Source organism: Ambystoma mexicanum, chromosome 7p, assembly GCF_040938575.1.
Source record: "Ambystoma mexicanum isolate Mex_15411 chromosome 7p, UKY_AmexF1_1, whole genome shotgun sequence".
Classification (NCBI taxonomy): Eukaryota; Metazoa; Chordata; class Amphibia; order Caudata; family Ambystomatidae; genus Ambystoma; species Ambystoma mexicanum.
This window is the reverse complement of record NC_090939.1, coordinates 703,569,823-703,593,306: the sequence shown is the minus strand read 5'-3', so window position 1 is coordinate 703,593,306 and position 23,484 is coordinate 703,569,823. Positions and strand designations below refer to the sequence as shown.

Sequence of the window (23,484 nt, the reverse complement as noted above, 5' to 3'; positions counted from 1 at the left end):
ACAGTGATGCAAGGGCAGTTTTTGTGAGAACAAGCTTTAGCAGCAGCTACCTTTGCAATAGAGAAAGGTTCTGCAATTGTCATGGGGTGTTCAGTCACGTTGTATGTGAAACATGTTGGCCATTCAAGAAAGGTCAAAATATACTCTGACTACGCAAAGGTCTTCGGCATATGAGATAATTATATCTAAACTCCATATTCGTGTGGTTAGGTGTAAAACAGTAACCCTGCCACCTTTTTTGACGGACATGCCTACTACAGAGGAGGAGGGGGATACCACTCCCAAAGCAAGGCACGGTGCATTGACATAGGGTGATATACTTTTTGTTGATGGGCCTTCCACAATTGATCAGGAGGTTGGGCAAAGACGTACAGGGGCAGTGGTGGTGCAACTTGAGGAAGGAGAGTGGTCATGAAAAGGTTGCCTATGCATTATTCTGCACAGGTGGCAGTAATTGTGGTGCTCATCAAAGCACTTAGATTATCTCAAGGGTGCTATGTCACAATATATTCTGACTCTGTTTATGTTACAACAACATTGCATGCCAGTTCATCTCACTGGAAGAGGAAGGGATTTTGGAGGGCGGATGAATCCCCAGTGCAACATGCGGCACTGCTAGAAATACTGATAGAAGCATTATCACAGCCATCTGTTATGGTGGTCGTTAAGTACGATGCTCACACTAATGGGACAGACGAAATATCAATGGGGAACACAGCCGCTGATGCCACAGCCAAAATGGCAGTGTACCTGCCAGACAAAATACCCACTGAGTACGTTGTGACTGCCCCACCCGCAAGCTTGCACAGAATTGCCTATCTCCCAGATTATTGATCTACAAAGAAGGGCACCTGGAAGGGAGAACGAGTTGTGGTTACAGAGAGGGTGTAAGCAATCTCTGACCGATTTGTTATGGAGGCAGGAGAGCTCTGGGAAGACAGTGATGCCCCAGGAGCTGCTAGTGGTAGCCTTCGAACAGTTACATTACCCTTACCACAGTTTGAAGCAGCACATATCAGCAGATATACAGGAAGACTGGTTTATACCAAACATCCAGGAAAGTATTACATAAATGGTCATACATTGCACAACATGTCAAAGTTTCAGTACAGGGATGACACAACAGATGTTACAGGGCCTCTATCCCTGTCCTACTGGGTCGTTCCGTGAATTACACATAGATTACACTGATATGGGTTAGTATTGTAATGGATCTACGTACCTCATTGTAGTGGTCTGTCCTTTCTCAGGGTGGGTGGAAGCAGGGCTGTGTACATAACCGGATGCCCAGTGTACTGTGAGGTTTTTAGGGCGGGAAGTCTTCCCACGATGGGGTGTGTGTGAGGTTCTAAGGTCAGACAATGGCACACATTTCTTCAATGTGTCATTTCAACACGTCACAGCATTACTTGGCATCAAGCATCGGATGTGTTCAATTTATCACCCACAGGCCAATGGAGTTGTGGAGAGAATAAATTGGATCCTCAAGAGTAAGTTATCCAAACTGTGTACCACGTTGAAGAAAAACTGGGTGCACTGTTTGCCCCTGGCCCTCTTCAGTTTACGCATGCACACAACCAAGTAAAGACCGCAATTTGTATCCTCACAAAGTGGTCAATGGATGGTGTATGCATACTCCCATATCCCCTGTAAGGAGAGCGTCAGATGCACATAGGGCTGCAGCACTGCTAGTGGTGGAGTTCAAAGAGTATCTGACTATACTATCTAAGGCCATTAAATATGTCTCACGACAGATTGCACCTTCCAGGATTGTGATGACAGAGATGCCAGATGCCAAGAATACTACAGTGACAGATACCGAGCATATGACCACACAACCAGTGCTGCCTTGGGACTTCATTTATGTCCACAATTTCATACACAGATGTAATAATCCTCAGTTCCAAGGGCTTTACGAGGTGGTGTTTTGTACTCCCCTCGCTGTGAAGGTCAAGGAATTTCGCTATTGGGTCCACCCCTCTGGCATTCGTAGGGCACCTCCAGAGAACACACTGGTGCATCAGTTATCTTAAAATAAGGGGTAGCAGTACTTGCACCCTGACTATCTTACTGGCCCGTCCAGGGGCTATAAGTGTGCGGTAGCACGCTCCATTGGCCGGCCGAAGATTAGCTGCTAGCTCTGTATCTTTCTTTTTTCGGGAGCGCTTTCTTTCTGCCCTCTTATCTCTTACCTTCTGTCCTTTTCTCTCTCTCTCTCTCTCTCTCTCTCTCTCTCTCTCTTTCTTTCTCTGTCTCTCTTTCCCTTTCTCTCTTTCTCTCACACGTGTTCCTTCCTCTTTTTGTGTATAAAGCACGTCTTGTACGTTTCTCCCTTCCCGTTGTCTTGTGTGTCTGTGCATGCTTTTATTTTAAGAAAGAAGAAGATGAGGTGCAGATGCACGAATGAGAGGATGTGGACTTCTATTTATTATTGTGGATCAGCTATTGCTGGAGGCCTCTGTGTAATATTGCTAGTACTGTTGACTGTGTATTGGGGAGAGTATTATAGAGGGAGGAGGGAGGTCCTATGAAGGGATGGAATGGGGAAATAGGATTGTATATTATCCAAATCGAACAATGCAGAGAATAGGTTGTTTTCAGCAAGTAGGAGATTGTCTGCCATTGTGAAACGATATAATGTTATTTTCAGTAGTACTACTAAAGCAGCCATCCCTGAGAATGTATATGGAAGAATGAAAAGAGAAATACTACAAAGGTCTGACATGCATCATGGGGTGGGTTTTGATGTAATTGAAGATATTCATCATCCCGAGTTCAGGAACTCATGGTACTCTGATAAGAGCGGTGTGGGGAGAAACGCTGTGAGTGGGAGCTGTTATGTGTGTTCACTCATTCCAAACACGGCATAGGGTCCCAAGGTGTTAGTTCCACAAGCAGTCCCAATTATAGAGGCACAATGTCCAGTTCATTGTACGCTATGCAGAATAAAAGGAACATTGCTGGTACAGTGTCCAGCTGCAAATGGTGGGTCTAGATTTTGTAAAGTGGACAACACAAAAGACATCAAGTGTGTGGAGGTACCCTATCTGATTGTGAAAGGGCAAAAACATGTCAATAACTGGCAGAACATAACACTACCTTGCTTGGCAGAGGGATTGATAACATATAGGAAGGAAAGGATAGCATGAGTGGACACTTTCTGTGTGCAAATCTGGACAGAGCATACCACAAAGCTGACGTGGATAGCAACAATGGAAAAACCAGCGCAAATGCATAAAGAAGAACAATATAGACTCTGTTTCCGCAGCAAAGGTACTGTCTTTGTTGGATCAAATGGACATTGTAATAAAACTCTCAGCAACCCTGATAAATTATTTATGTTTCTGCGGCCAACAAGCTTACTTGCACCATCCACCATCATGGAGAGGCTGTTTTTCACTGGCCAGATTGCAATCAGTGCTATTAGTAATCCCAGAAGAAAACCTGAAGGGGAGAACCCTGCTTGCAGAGGGACCAACAAGTCTCCCCACAGTCAGAACTGAAGATAAAAGCTTGGTGCCCACACAAGTGCTCCAAATCTGGCTGGAAAAGCACAGTTACAGCAACCGCTGAGGATGAAAAGATCAAATTACATATCCAAAGACTCTCCCACCTTGCTTGCCAAAATACCAGAAGAATACAGGCATTTCAGCTCAGCAGAATCCTCTTTTGCATCTTTACTCTTTCCAGGACTACAGGCCGCAGCGAATGCCAAAATGGTTGCAAATAGTGAGATGGGAATTGGTCCAGCTCGCAAACGACACAGAGAATGGGTTCAACGTGATCTAGGTTGTGTTGCAGGCATTGAGACTTATGGCAATGCAGAATCGTTACATGGCGGACATGTTTACAGCAATGGAAGGAGGGGTGTGCAAAAAATGGGGCGATTGACATGATTAATATGGCTTTTTTTTAGTGATGTTAGCCTTATGGTTAGTTGATCCAAGGTAATAACAGCACTCCAAGTGTAATTACTATACTTGATCCCACTTCTGCCACCAGTGTTAGGCAGAATTGTATGCAGTAACCTTTGGGAACACCACACACAATTAAGACTACAAGTGACAGTACAAATTCACCTTTGGTAAAAGCCTGTACTACACAGTAAAAGTGACAGCGATGGCTTAGCAGCCAGACTTATCTCAAGAGCAAGTGAGCGCTATCAATAGTTACACAAAGGACAGCAATTACTATGATTCAAACAAACACTGACTCAAGGTTTCTGAGTAAAAGAATATACATTTATTTACACATCAGTTGTATAACATCTTACTAAAGTAAAGCAGTTCAAAAATCACACTCTTAATACACCGCACCACTCCCAATGGTTTCCAGACAAGTTAAGTTCACAAAATGAAGTGGGAGCAAAATGGCACTCTAGTCATTTAAAAGGGAGGGAAAGACAAAGTTAGGCAGAAACTGAGCAGCACCAACAGGTAGGTAAGTAAGGCAATCTAGAAAGAGGAACTACAGTGATGGAATCAAATCAAAAAGGCTTAGGGCCAAAGTCAATAGGACAAAAGTATTTTGCTCAAGATCACACAGTTCAGGGTAGTTTGCGGTTAAATCTTTGCCAAGAGTTCTGGACGAAGTTGGTCGGCAGAAAAGTTAGTTCAAGGAGTAGAGAAGGACAAGCCCTCGGATTGGATTAAGATTTCACACACTTTCAGCGTCTGAACGAAACAAACAACCGGATTTGCACAGTACCTTCAAATGGAGAAGAAACTGTAGCTGAGGCGGATGTTCCTGGCAGTTCTTGCAGGCTCACAGTTCCTGAAGGGCTTGTCGGACTGACATGAAGTAGGAAGACTGGTGGGTCCTGCACTGCCAGGGAAGAAACCATCAGCAGAGCAACGCAACAAATAAAAGCTGTGCTCCTTAAAACCCAAGCAGGGTCCGACTTTCCTGGCTATCTGGTTCACTGTAGCTCTGTACAGCAAATTCGACCGGAGGGGGGAGTCCTGGCTTGCAGTTTGCCGAACTGGTTGGTCCCACCAGCTCAGGGGAAGAAGATTCCTGGGGGATCTCCTCTGTCATCGGAGTTTGAAGATTCGGACCTGCAGCAGGGCTTCACCAGGCAGTTCAGTCGTGGTAGGGGTCCTCTTCCGTCAGCCCCTCGTCAGTTCTTTCGTTCCAGTGGCGACTCTGCCTTTTCAATCCCAGAGACCTGCTTTTCATGCAGTTTTCCCCCATTCACACAGCCTGGCTTTCAATCACCCAGGAGGGTGGCTGTCCTGGCAGGACAGTCACCTAGCCAATCAAACGGGAATGCGACTAAGGGAACCCATGGCAGGGGTCCTAAAACCCCTCCCTCACATCCTGCCTACCCAGACTTTCAGGTGCCTAAGGAGGGCTTCTGTGGAGAAGCCCACGAAAAGACGCTGAACAAAGGAACCAAACCAAACCTGGTTTGACACGTCGAGTAAAACACGAGAAAGACATTTTCAAAAAGAAATGGCGAATAAACCCAGCCGGACCTGTATAAAAACCTATATGGTCTAGCAGGTTTAAGTTCGAGGCTACCAATATAGCCTAAAACAATACCAGGTTATTTAAGATAACCGCGGTAGGAAAAATAGGGTAGTTACCACTGCCACCAGCCAAGTCTTGATGAAAAGGGGGCAAAAAATAATGCTCCAAGAGAAAATGACAAAAAGGGATGAGTATTAATCCTTTCCAGCACTCCATGTAAGATGGTTTGTACTGGGTCTGTGGATTTTATAAAGAGTAATAAAGTCAATGGCAACTTTACATGTTCTGGGAGACAGAGTCAGTCCCAGAAAATGGTTGACATGGCCAGTGCTTGTTTGCGTTCTTGTATGTACTGATTTCCAAATACTTAATCCAAAATCCTGCCTTTCTCAGTAGTTACTAGGGGTCTACCCCTGCTGCATGCTACCTTGTTCCATATTTGTTGTTACTGATATCGCCACTTAGATTGTGAACCCTTTCCTCCATCTTCTATAAATATGCTAATTGCATCCAAATGCTAACAATTGCATGCAGGAAACATAGTTACAGTCTACAAAAGTGTGCAGAAGCTTTCCATTTACCAGCAGTGTCTTTAAGAAACAGTTGGTTAACAGCCAACACAATTATAAAGGGAAACCACTTAGGTAGATGAGGAAGCACTTGGGTGTAAGCAATTCAGATACTTGCCTTTCCACTACAGAGTCTACATTCTGCTAATGATGATAATGAAGATGATGATGATCAACATTGAGGATGATTTAGGGGTTGATATTGAAACAAGTTACTGTCAGTAACTCTGACCTACACTCGATTTACTCCTGAAGAGAAACTATTAGATTCACACTGAAGTTATCAGGAGTAACGCTTAATTACCACTGTCCTACTCCCGGAAAGAGATATGTAAGCCTGGAGTAAGTCATAGTTACTACCAGTGCATTTGATGTAAATCAAATAGGCCTTCTAGAGCTGTAACCCAGAGTTACTTCTGATAACCTTTTGGGGAATCAGCCCCATTAGACATTTACTGTGCAACTACTGATCATCAATGGGTATGGCTACTAAAGGACAATACGCTAAGGTAAAGACAATGGCGGTACTCTGCTGTCTCACAAGAATTCGATGGTTTCTTATCAGTAACTCCGCTACTTGTAGCAAGTATTTGTTACAACCACTAAAAATAATCTCTTTAACAGGAATTATAAACACCTTTCCGTACATGACCCGAATGAGATTTTAAAAAATGACTTCTTCTGGAGACAATGGGCCTGATTTACACCATGTTTTTCAATGGGATTGTGCCATTGAAAAACACTTTTGTAAATCAGGCCCTATGTCCCATAGCTAGGAATTGCCACATCAATGTGGCAAAACATTAAAAATGAACGGTTGGATACATGTAACAGATTCTAGCGTGAAAGTATTACATTGGCAGGACCTGCAGCAATACTTTAGTTTAGGGAGAGGTTGAGGAAGAGGTAGTTTGTGGATACGATTAGGGTCAGGGTCGGACTGGCACTATCGGTCTTTCGGCCCGTGGCCGAAGGATCTTGAGGACTTGGGCCGGTTTTATGGGCTGGGCTGGGCCGGTTTTATTATGACACATCTATGTTTACTTTCACTGTAAACTCTGAATCGTGTGTGCCTGCCTGCGGCAGGCCGGCGGCCCACATTGTGCCTTTTATTGATGTTTATTTGTTTCTGTTTGTTTCCAATAAAGGCTTGCCTTTGCCACCAGCAGTCATGCTCAGGGGGGGGGGGGGGCTGCCCGGGGCCGCTTGCAGGTTAAGATTCTCTGGAGTGGAGTGGGCTGGGCCTCAGGGCCTGGCTGGCTGGCCCCTTGCCTCTGGATGATTCATCATCCGTGTGCTCTGCAGGGGGAGGGGTTGGGCTGGCTGGGGTCAGGGCAGCATAATCAAAGCAAGGTAACACTTATTGTTACTTGCTTTGATTTGCATGCATGCATGATGTGTAGAGTGCATCATAAATTATGATGCATGCACCAACATGCATGCAATTATGGTTATGCAATTCAAACAAAGTAGAGGGGCGGTCCGGACTGTGCTCGGGCCCGGCTCAGACAGTGTGGTGTTTGTTTGCAATGTGTAGTGTGAGAAGTCACACTTGGCTGAGACAGCAGTGCAAGCTGCTGGAGGAGCCTGGAACAATGCCAGAAGAGCTGGGCTGGGCAAGGTGCATGAAGCGCGCACATTAACGTTGCTTTCAACTTTGCAGGAAGCAATCAACTAATTTGTTGCGCGCCACTTTGCAAAGTTGAAAGCAACTATTATGTCAATGAAAATGCAGCGAGATTCCGTGCCGCCACCAGTCCTCACTGGCCGCCCCCTACTGACTATATTTTGTTTGGGACCTGCAGCCTCTCTCTGACACTGCGGTCGACTGTGTTGAGATGAAAAGCCAGCCCTGACTGACACAGACTCACAGCGAGTGTGGAGAGGTCGGGCTGCAGCTTGTAGAGCTCCTTCGGTTCAGCCACTCACGCACAGACAGAATGGAGGACCACTGTCCAGTCCACTGCTAGGGCCCAGGAGTCCAGGACTCAAGAGTACCAGAGCAGCTCCCCTACCCCACAGCCCACTCATCATCACACATGCGCGCACCTGAGGCTGAGGCTGAGGCTGCCTGCCTGCTGATGCTGGCAGCAGAGAGACAGAGAGACGCAAAAGCCGGGGCCCTGAGCTGAGGTAAGAGACATGCCCCCCTGATACTAGCCAGCAGCAGCACCAAATGGGAAAGGCCAGTTAAAAGGCCACGGTAGTGAAGTGCTTGTGTTGAGACTGAGAGCTGACTGATACCAAAACATCTTGCTGCATAGTTTGGCAGGTGTGGCCATCCGTTCTGTATTGATTTTGTCTGCATTTTTCTGTCCCTTTGAATTTACCATCGGAAGAAGCGCTTTCACTCTATTTTCTGTGCATAGATGCTCATCATGCCCCACGTAACTAGTATGTTATATCATTTTTTTATGTTGATTGGTCTTTGTTAATTATACCTCTGCCATGACCCATGGTAGTGCATCAGCCCTAATGTGCTGGCCTGGCGGAAGTGTCATCTGCAACCCCAGATATGTTGATAATGTTGGGGGCTACAGTGTGTGGTGTGCTGCTGGCTCGACACGGCACATGTGTGTTAGGAAATAGTTGTGCCTTGGCTATTATTTATTTATTCTTTAACATATCCAAACACTGTCTGTACTTACTATCATTGTACACAAATTGTAAAAGAAGACCACTGAGGTCAGTGGCAAATGGCGGTAATGTTGCTAGTTTTAAAGTTTGAATGCAGTGAATTACACTTTGAAAGATTTCCAACAACCTTTTTCCCATTGAGGGATATTACATTATAATTGGCCGAGAAAGAGCTTTTTTTTGGCATCTGAAAAACAATGCTTTGGTAAGATTTATGCTCCTGGTGAAGTACACACAGACCGCTCTAAACGTGGGTGCTTGAAACACTGGGACACACGGACAGCTGTTAGCGATAGTGCGGCACTCCTAGAAAGCCTGAAAAGTAAATGCACGCAGGCTTGAAATGCGGCCAAATACGCACCAGACTAGCAGCGCACGTTTCATGTCCTGATTTAAAGAACATTTTGCTATGTCGGAACACAGCCAACACGGGCGCAGCTGCTTGCCCCACCCTCCCTCCCGATGTTCAGTGCCCATGTCAACAAAAAAGTTGAAAGGCCGTGATTCTGTACCCGTGGATACTCTGTGTTGCTTATTCATCTGGACCAGCATCTCAGCACACACACTTGCATCTATGGAAAGCAGATTTAACAATTCACAATAATGCCCAAATCTCACGCCCAGGGGCCAGACATGGACGCAAATGACCAATCTTTACCATCTACAGAGAAATTCAGCAGCATTCTAATACCTCCTCTTCTGCTCCATGCAGACACCACTCAGCTAAAACACACCCAGCAGAGGTCCCCCATCATTTTATACAGCAGCTTCCCAAGCCCACTTGGCACTCTTATCTGCTCTGTCATCCCAACCATGTTACACCCCCATACGTAAGTTGAATCGCGTTCGTACGCTGGGTCCATTTGGCAACACAAACCTTTACCCAATTCACCTAGAATCTCAACAGCACACAGCGCGCAGTTCTGAATCTGCACGCACAAACATATCACTGTTTCCACATTACCTGCTCCCACTACCATCCCCCTTTTCAGAACCAAGCACCAAGAAGCCACAATAATGGCAGAAGCTGCTATTCGAGGCTGTACCATTACAAACATATGTCTGAGCTCTGGGAATGTTACTTGGTGGTGGCCATCCAGGAGCGGGTGTTCGAAGAACAGCAGCTTTAACAAAGGGAATGCTCTCATCACAGGAAGTTCAGGTGGCTGGCGCTATAACACGGTCTCTTAGATGTTATGTTAAAGGATATTTGTATCACACACTAAATGGTCCCTTGCGCTCTAGCGGATCTGAAAAGGAAAGGGGGGGTCGGGTGAGTTAGTGGGACCGAGCAGGAGTGCAATAGAGCAATGATGTGCTGTTGGCAGCCTCAGTTCAGTGTACAATGTTCAATGAGATTGGGTGTGGTTTTTCAATGTGGAATGTTCTTATTACAAGAGCCCATAGGAAATGGGGCTCTTAAAAAGCATGTTAGTATGGAAAGGGATCTTGGGGTAATTTTAAGATAAGAGGGGTAGGTGAATATCGGCCTTGGATTACATATATCTAGATCAATATATGATGTCCATAGCTAGTGATTGCCAAATAATCAACAGAATTTAACTGGTCTGCTGTTAAATCTCACTTACCAGTTTAATTGTATCCCATACATAATAATTGCTCATTTTACTATAGCCGATATGATAGCTCAGTGGGTTAAGTGCTCGCTGCTGCGATGTGTGTGTGATCTGCAGGTAACAGGTTTGAATCCCAGCAAGGCCATCTCAGCCTTTCATCCTTCTGAGGTTGATAAATGAGTACCAACACAGGTTGGGTTCTATTGTATGCATATTTGTTCCATAAAAAAGAGCGTATGCGCTATACAATAACATATTATCATTTGCCCTTGGACGTCTGCTTGCATTCACAGTAATTTGACAATGTGGATCTAAACACACAGATATTAATGACACATATGGTGATCCATTCTTGTATGCAAAGTTATGTTATTTTATGAGTTGTGTTGTAATGTAACAGACACATGAACCCTCCATAAATAGCATTTTCTGTAAAGTCGTGAATTGACGCGATTCACGGATGATGGTTTGAGGACCACTTTTTTTTTTAGGTGATGGGTGGGCCACTTTTTTGAGGCGATGGGGTGGGCCACTTTTTTTGGGGTGTCCGGGCCTATTTCTTGTCCCAGTCCGACCCTGATTAGGGTATTATGTTTGTAATAGGGAATTGTGTAAATTACTGTTATAAGGACATTGTTTACTTATTTTATGTATAATTTCGGGTCTAATGGTAAAAGGAGTGTAATGGAAATGTTTACATAATTATATGAAGAAATCGATCCATTTCAGGTTTGTTGTGGGTTCTATGTGCAAAGGCATATTTATAAGTATTAATTAGAAACAAATATATTAAATTCATGGTAAAGAAAGTATGTTTTTAATGTTTTGCCTATTTGTTTTAATAACATATGTGAAAAGTTCTTTGAAGTAAACCACAGTAAATAAAACATTTTTTAAAAACATGCAAAGTGTACATTCATCTGAACCTTTGAGCAGTAACATAATGCATCTACAAGCCTATTAAGGGTCTGAAATGTCGCAACAATTGAAAAATCATCATGCATGAAAAGGTGGCCATCTTTTAAAAGAATACATCAAACCAGACTGCAGTGGTGAATGCATCGAAACCATTGTGACAACCACAAGTCACCTGAAATGGAAATTAAAAACACTTTACAAAAATTACCTCACCCAACATAACTATAAATCAGTCTTAAATTCAAACTAATGCATTAAACAATAGTCGTGCTCTTTGTCGCGTTTATACCGTATCATTAGTACCCGGCACACGCGGCGCAACGGGAATACAGCGTGGTGATTGGCTCATTTGCGAGCCATACCACACGGTATTCCCTTTTACGCCGTGCGTGCCGGGTTCTCTGTTCCCGGCGTGGGGCGTGGCAGCCCCTCAGCCAATGAGGATGCTCGAAACGGGCAGTCCCCGCTCCGAGCCTCCCCATGGCTGGAGGCTTCCCTTGTGCCCCGCCAGGGACTCTGGTAAGATTTTTTTTGTTTTTTTTGTTTTTTTTGTTTCCCCTTTCCTCCTCCCTCCTCCCACCCCACCCCACCCCACTTACCTTCTATACCGCAGTCTCTGGCAGGGGATGATGGAAACCTCCAGCCGTGTGAAGACTCGGAGCGGGGCCATCCCTGCTCCAGGACTCCACACGGCTGGAGGCTTCCATCGTCCCCCGCCGGAGACCGCGGTACATTTTTTTTTTCTTTTTTCCTTCCCCACCCCACTTACCTTCTTTTTTTCTTCTTTTCTCGGGAGCGTACGCGCTGGGAACAGAGTGTTCCTAGCGCGCGCGCTCCCGATGGCCGCCATGGAAAGGGAAAACGGCCTACGTTTTCCCTTTCCCGGCGGCCATTTTTGTTGAATTTTTTTTTTTCTGTTCCGAAACGTTTCGGAACAGAAAAAAAAGCAATTAGTACCCCGGTCTAACGAGCCGGGTTACTAATGGCAATAAGCCCCTCGACTGCGGGCCAATACCGCCTGAGGTAATGCCCCCGCGGGGTATTGGCCCGCAGTCTTGTGGCTTATTGCCACATTATTTACCAGCCCTGCAATTAGAGTAAGTAATAGATGTTTGCTCCTAAGCGCCAGGATCTAAACAGCTAACGTTGTGAAAACAAAAAGGCACAACGCAACATGTTAGGTAATTCAACACGTTTGCGTGTCCTTGCGTGAATACACACGCTAGCTCTGCTTGAATTCAATAAAAAGATATTCGTTCTTTATAATGTCTTCGGACGAAAAGACTTACAAATACAGTACACAATAAATATGTATACCAACCCAAAGCCCAATCCCTTTAAAAAAAACATTTCTGACATGTCTTGTCTTTATAGGCCGTTTGACTTAGGCTCATGAAATACATGCGCCTGTCAGTTGATTGCAAAATAATATCATAGCAGCAGTTTTAACAGACCGGACTTCAAACTCCAAACGAATTCATATCTTGTCACAGCTTCTCTCATTCCATCACGGTCCCTGGTACAAACGATGTGATCACCTGGCTTAGAAACACGCATGGTGCTTTGTAGACATCGTGCAGCAAGAGAGAAGCATGTTTCTGAAATAACGGCGCACGTGTTTAGCTTACCGGATCACGTCTGCAATCAGTGAGCCGCTTGACAGCCCGTTTGACTGGATGCGCAGCCGCTTGCTTATCTGTCAACCATTCAGAGGTGAATACAGACCACCGAAGAATCCGCTGGGGGTTTCCTCACCTGACGTGTACCCAAAACAGATTGAACAAGCAGAAGAGGCGGTGCACTCCACTCACAGGAACAGTGAACCTATTCATTCCACCGATGCGGGCCACTGATAGTCCCTGAAATACGGTATTTGCATGCGCCTCCCCACACCTTGCACAGCTCTCCACAGACTGCTGTTGTGCTGCGAGCCAAAGCAAAGGTCATTGGTGGGCGGGTTTCAGGTGCAAAACACGAACAACCCCGAAATGTAATTTGCATCAGGTCATTATTTTGTAAATATGGTCAAGGTCAAGGTAAATAAAAACGCAGCGACTAAATTACTGCTACCCCCGGCCCATCACGGTGAAGACCCTGTCAAACCAGCCGTACTGGGACGAGTTCAAAGAGACCACGACTATACAGTAATGAGGCTCAAGCCTCTGTATCCAATAATCACCACTGATGGATACAATCTATCAGGAAGGGAAGAAAGCGCCCAGAGACTGAACATAACTCTCAGGAAGTGCCACATTGTGAGGCATCCAGTACCTTGCCAAAACAGGCTCTTAGAGAAGGAGCCTATCAACTGACAGAGAAAATGTGTTCAATAACAGCTGTGTGCGCACCCTAAGGCACTTCACGATGTGGTATCGCACACAGGTTGCTGCAGCCTCACGAGTAATGCACAAATAAAAGGTATTCCGAGCCTAAACAATGCAAACACGTGCATTGGAGGAGTGTGGCACGCTGCGACCTTCCGTGGCTCACCCAAACAAGCAAGGACTCAAATGGTTTTGAAAAGAAAGGAAACAGGCTAAATTAATTTAGAGATTTAACCAAACGGCATGTAAACATTCAGGATGCTGCTCTTCACACAGAGGCAGGGAGGGCCTTGGTGGCCGTAGCTCCCAGGGTGGCAAAACAAAAATGCTTTGCATCAGCTCCCTATTTTTATTAAATGCGCTGTGCTCCCGAGAAAAGAGCGCATTTAATTGCAATAGTGCGCCGGCCACGTCTACTCCCACTACGCCAGCTCGGGGGAGACCTTGAAAGATTCCCTCGACCTGGGGTGGTGGGGGACTAATGGCAGGGTATCCCGGGTGGTCGCCCAGACGACCCACCCCTAAGGCCGGCCCTGCACGTAGGTGTCTCCTTTTCAATTTGAAACATTTTTTTTTGGGGGGTGAGGTAACACGAGCCGCCTTAGGAGAAGAATGAAGCTCACTCCTCCGGCTGCTCCCCGCCATCCAGCTGGAGTCTAGTTAGGAGTCGCTCAACATGGTGGGTACCCGGTAGGCTATGCAACTACCTCCTGGTAGCCATGTGGGACCTTTTGGTGTTCGGATTGTGTGGTTTGTACCATTTTCTACCGTGATGAAGGGGAACAATCTGGCTGGACCTGTTACTCATGAAAGGGAAAAAGTAAACCCACCTATCAGCCTACATCCAGTGAACTGTTGCCTTTTGTGGCATGTGGGAGTTGTTGATCCGAGTTTGTGGCATGCTGAGCGAGCATGAGGGAGACCCGGGAGATTTCAAGACCGGTTTATAGTCATTTGATTGAATGCAAGAACATCGAATGCTTTACCATAGAAAAAAAAGTATCAAAAAAAAGCATCCAATGCATTTTCTTTCTTTTTTTTTAATGGGGGGGTTCCCCCCACCACCCGTTTTTAACCTTAAAAACCCATTATAATTCAGTTAAACCCTTTACCTTTAAAAAATGCATTCAATGCTTTTTTTTTTCAACATTTTTTCTTTTCTATGGTAAGGCATTCAATGGTATTGCATACGATGCAATGACTAGATACTGCAAGACCTTATATAGGGGTGCAACATCCATCTCTTACCCCACCCAATTTCACTAGGGTGGGCAATGGGGGAATAAGTATACTGGAGTTCATGATGTGCAGCTATCAATGTCCAGAGAACGATCACTACCCCATTTGGCCCATCTAAGGTTGGAGGCGATATTCACTGATGAAAGAGAATCTGGCCACCTGAGTGTTGATCCCAGTTTATCCCGCATCAGTTGGTGCGACTCCAACCTGGAGAGTGCCATTAACGCTGGCAAGGGTGTGCTTGGACTCACATCATGTAGAGACGGTGGAATCCGGGGCGGGGTTGACTGAGGAGTGTGTCATGCTTCAGTTTGAGGCTAATTTGAAGGAGATTCACAAATGTGCAATCAGTCCGAGTAACACTGCTAGCGGGATGGCCCTGGGGAAGAAGGGTAACCAATGCCATCCTTATGATCATGCAATCAGGGATGGTCACAGAAAGCTGAGGGGTGACCTATGCAAGATAGCAGCAAGAGAACATCTACCACTGTTAAAGGGTGCAAAAGTTAGACTGGCCAAAGCTGAAAATTGCAAATGGTTAAAGCGCCACACATATATTATGGCAAGCCACAGGTGCAACAGCTGGTGTTAACAACACAGAATAATGATAATGTTGCTTTCTGGAAAATCGTGAATGGCATGCATCCATTTACCAGAAACAGTAATGGAGTCACTGAGGTAGAATGGGTGAACCATGTCGGATTGACCCTGGGGCAGAGATATGTTGTCTATCCAAAGGAGGCTGCTGACGGAGACCAAATCGGAATAAGAGAGGTCCCAAGATGACATTGAGACGGTCATCAGACTTAGCAAGACGTCTAGAGCCCCTGGCCCGGACTGAATATGCAGTAATGTCATCAAGGCAGTCCCCCCAACCTGGCCCGCCACTTTACATTCCCTCTTTAAGAGCATTGAATTACTACAGCGCATACCAGCATCCTGACAGGACAGCATCATTATGCCTGTCCTAAAAAAAGGCAGGCACGATGACCCTAAGAACTATCGTATGATGGCCATGCTAAATGTTCCGGTTAAGATCTTTGCCAGAATATTTCGGGAAGAACTGACACTGTGAGAAGAACGACTGGGGATCATCTTGTTAAATCGAACTGGCTTTCGTAAAAAGTCCAATACCAGTGTCAATACGCTGGCTTTGACAACCGTGATTGAACAACCATGGATGGTGATGAAGGTCCCAGTTTATGTTGCATTTATTGATCTAACTACTGCAATTGACACCATTGATTGTAACAGGATGTGTAGTAAATTGCAATCACAGGGTATTCCCCTAGGCTTGCTCAAAAGGTTGGCGCTCCTGTACTCCCAGACGAGGGTCAAGGTGAGAGTGGATCAATCAGTGGGCTGTACAGCATGGATACCAATGACCAAGGGTTTGAAGCAGGGCTGTACACTGGCCCTGATCCTATATAACCTCTATGCAGCTGATATGGGATCAGCCCTGAGTCACTCTGCTGCTATTCCACCAAAGCTTGGCACTACAGAACTCCAATGGCTAGGTTACTGTAAGAGGATTCAATTCAACACTACAGCTAAGTCAAAGCCTAGTCTGGGATACTGAATGGAAACCCTTATTGATATATCTTTATGTCCAGTTCATGCGTTCTGGATGACTACCCCTATATAACACCCCTCTCTTGGAATCCTCCTGACCCCACTGAGCCAAGAAGTAGTTCTGTTTTGCAAGTTTAAAAGGTTTATTTGATAATTTAAACAATAGATATGTATATCACACTTTATAATAATTAATAATTGGATATCACACTGAATCTGAGCAGTAATCAATAATGGATAGTCTGGCACTAGCACACTTGTGAATAGGAACAGAAGAATAAGGTGGTAGAGAATGCTTTCTACAAGTTCAGATAGATGTAATGTTGAATGAAAATGCAATACAGAAAATACTCAATATGATTTCAACAAAACAATGTAATCACTTTTCTCTGGCAATCCCCTCCCCTTTTATGCAATGCAAGGAAATGGAGGGAAAGCACACAGTTCTCAGAAATGCAATCAAATGTAATTCAGTTTACCCCAGCAAGCTTAGACTACAAAAGTTTGAAACACAGAAGTTTGAAACACAGGCCCAAAATGCTTTTATATGTGCTGGCAATGAAGTGAAAAATATGCTAAAATGCTTTTAATTCCCTCTAGAGGTTCAGGGTGAGTGGTGTCAAGTTAATATTAGTCCAGGCTCACTCTAGCAATAATTCAGGGATGGTTCTTAAGAGGCAAACAAATTTTTAGCAAGGAAAGCAAAGAATCTTCTGTTTTTACACGTGGAGAAATTTGCAAATCGCGGTAAATTCGCGAGTGCGTTTTTTGCGATTACAGAGGAACTACAAGGACTAGCACTATCGTTTTGGGGGCTTGGGACAGCCTAGGATCTCAGCTTCCAGATGAAAGTTACTGCAAGTCTCTAGGACAAACGGTCACGGAGATATGAGCGATATGGTAAAGGTCGTTTTTCAGATTTGAAATTTTAAAGTTCAAAAAGACAAGTGACAGCTAGCAACTGGAAAATGACAGGTGACAGTTAGGAGGCAGTTCTGGTTAGATTAAAATAGATTGAATTATATTATTTTAACTAAGAGATTGGTTCTACACAGTTCTGCTGGGTACTCACAATATATTTAGAAATAGAATGGGCCTCGCCACGGATCTGGTCAGGTTTTAGACTGGACTCTGGTCTGGTCTCGGCACTTCACAGTGATCTGGGTCAGCTCTCTGGTTCTGCTAACAGCGGTCTGGTCTGGGTCTCTGGATGTGGATAGATTGAAGTCTCTATGTTGGCTCTCTGAAGGTTGATGGAGGTAAAGTATGGATTTCCCCGGCTGAGCGTCCCGCAGCAAATGGATTTGAAGGTCCCTATCTGTCCTGACTGTCTGCTTTTATGTGTTTTGAAAATGGGTGTGTGTGTGCAGCATCACTAGGCTCTACCCCTCTCCACTTGTCATTGGCCACTTCATCCTCTTCCCCTTGATTGGGGGAATGAAATGAAGTGTCATCATGATGAGGTCTGTTTATGGTACATAGAACCCACCCCTGTCAAATTACACACAATCTATATTTTGACCCAAAAGACATATTTGCACAGGTACACATTTGTTTTAAATTACATGCACCCATCATGCATTACAGGCTCTTCCTGGGAGCTTGCATTCAGAAATGGCGACATTTGCACTTTTTAACTGGTTTCGCAATATCGGACATTACCCCAAATTTACACACACGTGCTCAAGGAGTATGGACATTACTTGATGAAGTGTCAGATTTTTAACATGCATACATTTTAAGTTATACCCTCTTAACTGCTAGCTTGCCCCCAGATCATGCCACCGGTTCTAAAAACCTCTCAAAATGTGGGCAGAAAAATCACAAGAATTATGGTATCATTTAAATAATTTTCACAAGTCCGTACTATGAGTTATTCATCTTTTTCTAAAACCATATTCTGGCTACAGGGGTGTGTCTTTTCAGGTCACATGGTACAGAAACCAGTCTTTCCACTTTCTTCAAGCTCAGCCTCTGTCTCCAGTTTCTCCCCCTCCCAGTTTCTGCCAAGAGGAAGCCATTTTTATTACCCCTGCAATAAACCATCTGCCTGGGCCCTGGAAGGCCCATTGTTCAAGAGGAAGCCATTTATGGCCCCCATAATAAAACATTTGCCTGAGTCAGGACAGGGCTTTGTTCAATTTCCTGCAGAGCCCAGGTCATTCAATCAGAGAAGTGTCATATCCCTTTTGGTGGGAGCAGCAAAAGGACAGCTAGGCCTGGGAACACAGCTGTTGTGCAAGTCTCATCTCCTATCGGGGGTAGCTGGTGGGCAGAATTCAGTTCCTTAAGCCAGGCCCCAGCTAATGTCACTTTTTGTTACCCAGTTTAAGTCAAGACAATGTTTACATATGCAGCTGGAATGCTGATTCTAAGTTCAAAACTATGACATTTAAACAATTGCAACCTATGTGACACTCAAAAGTAGGTCACTCATTTCTTTTAAACATTTAGAGTTTTAGTGTCTTTCAGTCCAAATTTACTTAAACTGCTGAAATCCACAGCTCAGCCAGTCTTTTTTATAAACCTTCAAGTCACTTCAGAATATAACTTTACATTGGATCCACCTCTCAGTAAGTCTTTCTTTGGCAGGCTTTGGGTTCATTTATTCAGTTTTCCATAAAGTCTGGTGGTTTTAAAACGCCGGCTTTCTGATAGTGGTGAGTACTGGTAATGCAACCATTTTTGGGATTTAAGAAAATGAATTCCCCACAATTCTAGGTTGCTTTTGGCAATCAGCATTGCTATTCCCAATGGTTTCAGACTACTGTGTGGGTAGTCCAATGGTGGTTTTAGGCAGTGCCCTTCTGTGCCCATAACATCGGCAAAAAGGAGTGGCAGCCTATTCTTCATGCATTTCCCTGTGCATTTTCTGGGAAGCTCTGGCCATCATGATGTTTTTAATGTCAGTACTGTACAGTTTTTGAGGTAGGGCTCGGATGCATGGGTAAAAACATCCCACATTACGCAGATGAGCTGGCCATATTGGATTTAACCCCGGTGGGGCTACAAAGCTCCCTGTGTAATCTTAAGAGTTATACAAATGACAATAGTCTGATTATTAACATCTCTAAGACCAAGATCATGATATTTGACCCACCTAGGAGAAAATGGAAGTTCAGACAATCTTGGGAACTGGCAAGAGCAAAACTGGAGGTGGTAAAATCTCATAAATACCTGTGCATCCACTTGGATTCTAGGTTGAACGGGATGTCCTAGATGGATTATGTGAAGCTAAAGAGTAGTGCCACCATGGGAAGGATTAGCCTGTTCTTGCATACAGAGGGAGGACATTCAGTGGGTTCTATATTACATCTTTACCAGGCTAAAGTGGTCCCAATGATGCAATATAGCATGGAATCCTGGGCACTAACTAAAATCAGAAAACCTGCAACACTAGAAAAGGCAATGGTCAAGAGTCTAGGCACCCACACTTCCTTTGATAAGATAGTGTTGGAATTTAGCCTCATGTCCATTAACCTGAAGCTGGCTTTGGGGTGTCTTACTCTATATTGGAAAATGGTTTACGCACCAGCTAGCTTACTGTTGAACCTCATCCTGGAGGCATATAAGCTATGCGCAAAGTACATGGTGGGCTGTAATGTGGCAAGAATATGTGAGGTAGCTGAGACATGGCTAACGAAGGCCCCAAGTGGAGTCCTGGGTGAATCCCTGAGGCACTAAAAATGAGGAGCGAAAGCCATCATTGTGGAACAGGGGAAAGAGCAGGTGTTGGTTAATCCTGGCACAAGTAATAGCGTGGGGGAGTTTGCGCATTATGTCCAGTCAAGGTGCCACCCACTGTGAGAAACCTGAAGGTGTCTCCCTAACTAGTCCCCAGGGAACTGTCATCCAGGTGGCCAGGACACGGCCATCGCTGTTGGATCCAGTTCCTGGGGTGGACCTCTATGAGAGGATCAAGTGGAAGAGGGGTACTCGGAGAGTAGAGCAGGAACACCGACGGGTGGGACGTGGTATTCCCCTTCTCATAAATCCTCTTCCCTATCCTACTATACAGGATGCTCAACCCTTCTTTATCCCCCCTTTCTAACATGAACACTTTTGCACACCACAAAAGACAACAGACTAACATTAGGGCTCTTTACCTGACATGTCCCAACACAAGGGTCAGGCAAAGTCAGGCAATTGACGGGAATCACTCACACTTGATGTCCCTTTCCCTTCCCCACAAGGATAAAAGGTGGAGCCTGAGAGCACACTACGAGCAAGGCAGTCATCACGACAAGACAGCTTTTCCAGGGCGGCAGTTGAAGAGGTGGAGAAAGGTGTTGAGAACCGAGAGGGTGACAAGGAGAGGAGCGACCTTGCCCTTTCTGACCCAGACCCATGATTCCTCTGTGGAAGAAATAATAAGACCTTGAACAAAAGCTAACGTGTGCTGCAGCAGATGTTAACGGTACACAGAGTGCACCTACGCTGATAAACAGGGGAGCAGAAGGCGCTTGCTACCGTGGTAACTTCCTTGACTCCAGATACAAGGAAAGCCAAGCGGTTCATCACAGTTGGTGAGTTGAGGGTGGAACCGATAAGAAACCGAACTGTGTTGAATGAAAGTTACAAGTTGAGGAAAGTGCAAAAAACGGTGAAGGTCGCAGGGGAAAACCAGCTGAAAGAGACTGACACCATGCAGGTGTACGGTGAGAGACTCTAACTGATTCCCCATTTTCTTTAAACTACCAATACCAGAAGGCTGAGCGAGAGCCGTGAGAGGAGTGTCAAAGTGGTCATACAGAGGTAGAGAAAGCTAAGGGAGACAAATCCCGCAAGACAAGAGAAAAGATTAGCAAGAGTTTACCCGATAGAGGGATGCCGATAAAAAGGGGCGAGACCTGATGCTTCAATAAACATTTGTGCTGACAAGAACAAACCCAAGAAAGGGAGGTTCACTGTGAGCTGTTTAAAAAGACATTAAGCATTGTGAATGTGATGGAGAAGATTGTTGAAAGTCCCTTAGACTACAAGCCATAGTGAACCCGGGGAGGAAGGCTAACATTCAAGATGGGTCTGAGCACGGAAGAGGGTGACCGAGGGGTGAAGCCAGCATCACCCAAAGAGGGAAGCAAACATTCAAGAGGGGTCTGAACCCTTAAGAGGGGGACCCGGGGTGAAACGTCATCACCAAAGTGTAATCAAGAAGGAACTTTTGTTTTCTTATTTTTAACCCATCAGACCCTTAGAAGGAAGATACATAACCACTGATGCTCCTGATATTGCTACAAATTCTTTTTGGATCTGAGCCCAGAGGAGGGGCATCCAGTCATCCCCCAATGTACAGAAAGAAAGGAAATGTTTGTTTATTATTGGAATGCATCAGGTCCTCAGAGGCCAAAGACTTCTTTTGTAGAAAAGAGACTTAACCACCAGAGGTCTTGGTACCTGAGAACAAAACGGTAGGCTTGCACTGGGAAAAGCACAAGTGTGTGCTTTGCTCCAGAATCCCACCTTGTCCCGTGCCAAAAACGTGGGGAAGGGAGACCCCCAGCTACTACATCCTGACTTATCATTTATGAACACTTCTTTCTTTCTCAAGAACCTTATCCCACACTCTTTTGTATTTAGTTGTAAGAATTGGCAATAGGTGTTTTTTCTTAGTATAGGCCAGTTTATTTGACAATATGCCACTAGGACTGCCTTATTATTATGTGATGGTCATAGCTTGCTCGGTTCTTAGAATTAGGTTTAGATTAGGCGTTTTTCCAACCCATTTATACAGTTTAATAAACACCCTTGAACTGTGATCGCTTGTGTCTGTCTTTACTGTTGCCACCATGCGTTCCTTACACCAGCAACATACAAACATGACTTCCTGGGAAATGACTTGATCTGTGACTATTTAAAAATGATGTGCAATGTGGTAAGAACAAGGGAAATAAAGGATGCCTGTCACAAGAACCCAAGATCAGACCGGGAATGTCATCTGTGTAGAGACAGCACTGTAGAGAAGGCCTGACACTTGTTATGTGTGTGTGAAGCACTGGGGGCTCCGAGAATGCAGAATGGGAAATCCATTGGTTGGGGGTCGCACTTGTCAGCTGAGGGGCAGTGGGATCGCTTCATGATGGGGAATGACCGTGCATGCATAATGTTTTATAGTCTGTTTTGGAGGAAAATTTGAACCTTTTTGGACGTTTTATCATGATGTGGGGGAATGCTGTCTGTTATTAATTTATATTGATGTGGAGGATGCGAGTATGGATTTGTGAAAAGTAGAATAAACTGTAACACAAGAAAAGAAAATTAAAAATCCCCCTTTTTTCTTTCTTTTATCTATTCATTTATTTATGTATTTATTTATTCATTTATATCATAACCAACAGGTACCAAGCAGAGGGAAGAACACCTCCGCCTCTGTGGATTCATTGTAAGTTTGGCTGTCGTGGTATTCATAAAACAGGTTGTATTTTGGGAAAACTGCCTTGTTTTTTTCCTCCTCCAATGTATGCAACCGGAACACAGGAAAACGATCTGCTTTTGTGGGTGAGTAAATGGATGCGGTAGTAGCCACACAGCATTACCACAAGTGCTGATATTGCATGTCTGCAACGTAGTCCTACGGGACAGAAAAATGCTGAAGAACTACTAGGTCCACGTGATTATGAATCATGGCCGCATGTGGTAGTGGTAACTGAATGTTGAGGTATTAGGAAAGGGAATAATGTGTATCTCATAATCAGACCCTTAGTACCAGTGGCTTTTTACTGGCACTTGTGATGTCCAGGCCACGCTCGCAAACCACATATACATTACCATTAGAGCTCAGCAGCGTATCTTTGTATGCGTTCCCAACAAAAATCACAAAAGCGTGACAACTTCAGAGTAGAGGACTTTTTAGAAACAAGCAGTGCACATTTCTGTTGATTTGAATGTTGGTGTATTAAATTTCTGCATGTCTACTGTACAGTAGGAACAGGCAGAACTACAGTAACCATAAGCAGAATTCACAAACTGCTGATTTTGAAAAATAATAGGCATATTTTGTGAATGTGAGTTTATTTTTCCAAAATACGGAATAACTTTAGGGTGAACGCAATGTCCATTTCTGATTGGTTTGCCACATTGTATATGCCAGTCTGTAGTCCTCAACCTGATACCCTGCCTCATGCATTGTACCCCTCACAACACACTGTGGAGCAATCCAGAATGGCAGTGTTTGAT

At 44.7% G+C, this 23,484-nt stretch overlaps 1 long non-coding RNA gene across 1 annotated transcript in view; it reads left to right on the top strand.

Moving 5' to 3' along the window:
• Positions 1 to 22,691, top strand: part of LOC138526267 (uncharacterized) — a 282,649-nt gene extending 259,958 nt beyond the window's left edge. Inside the window, exon 4 of the long non-coding RNA XR_011283534.1 lies at positions 22,647 to 22,691. This is a non-coding gene — a long non-coding RNA (uncharacterized lncRNA). The remainder of the gene's footprint in view (positions 1 to 22,646) is intronic.
• The last annotated feature ends 793 nt before the right edge of the window (positions 22,692 to 23,484 follow it).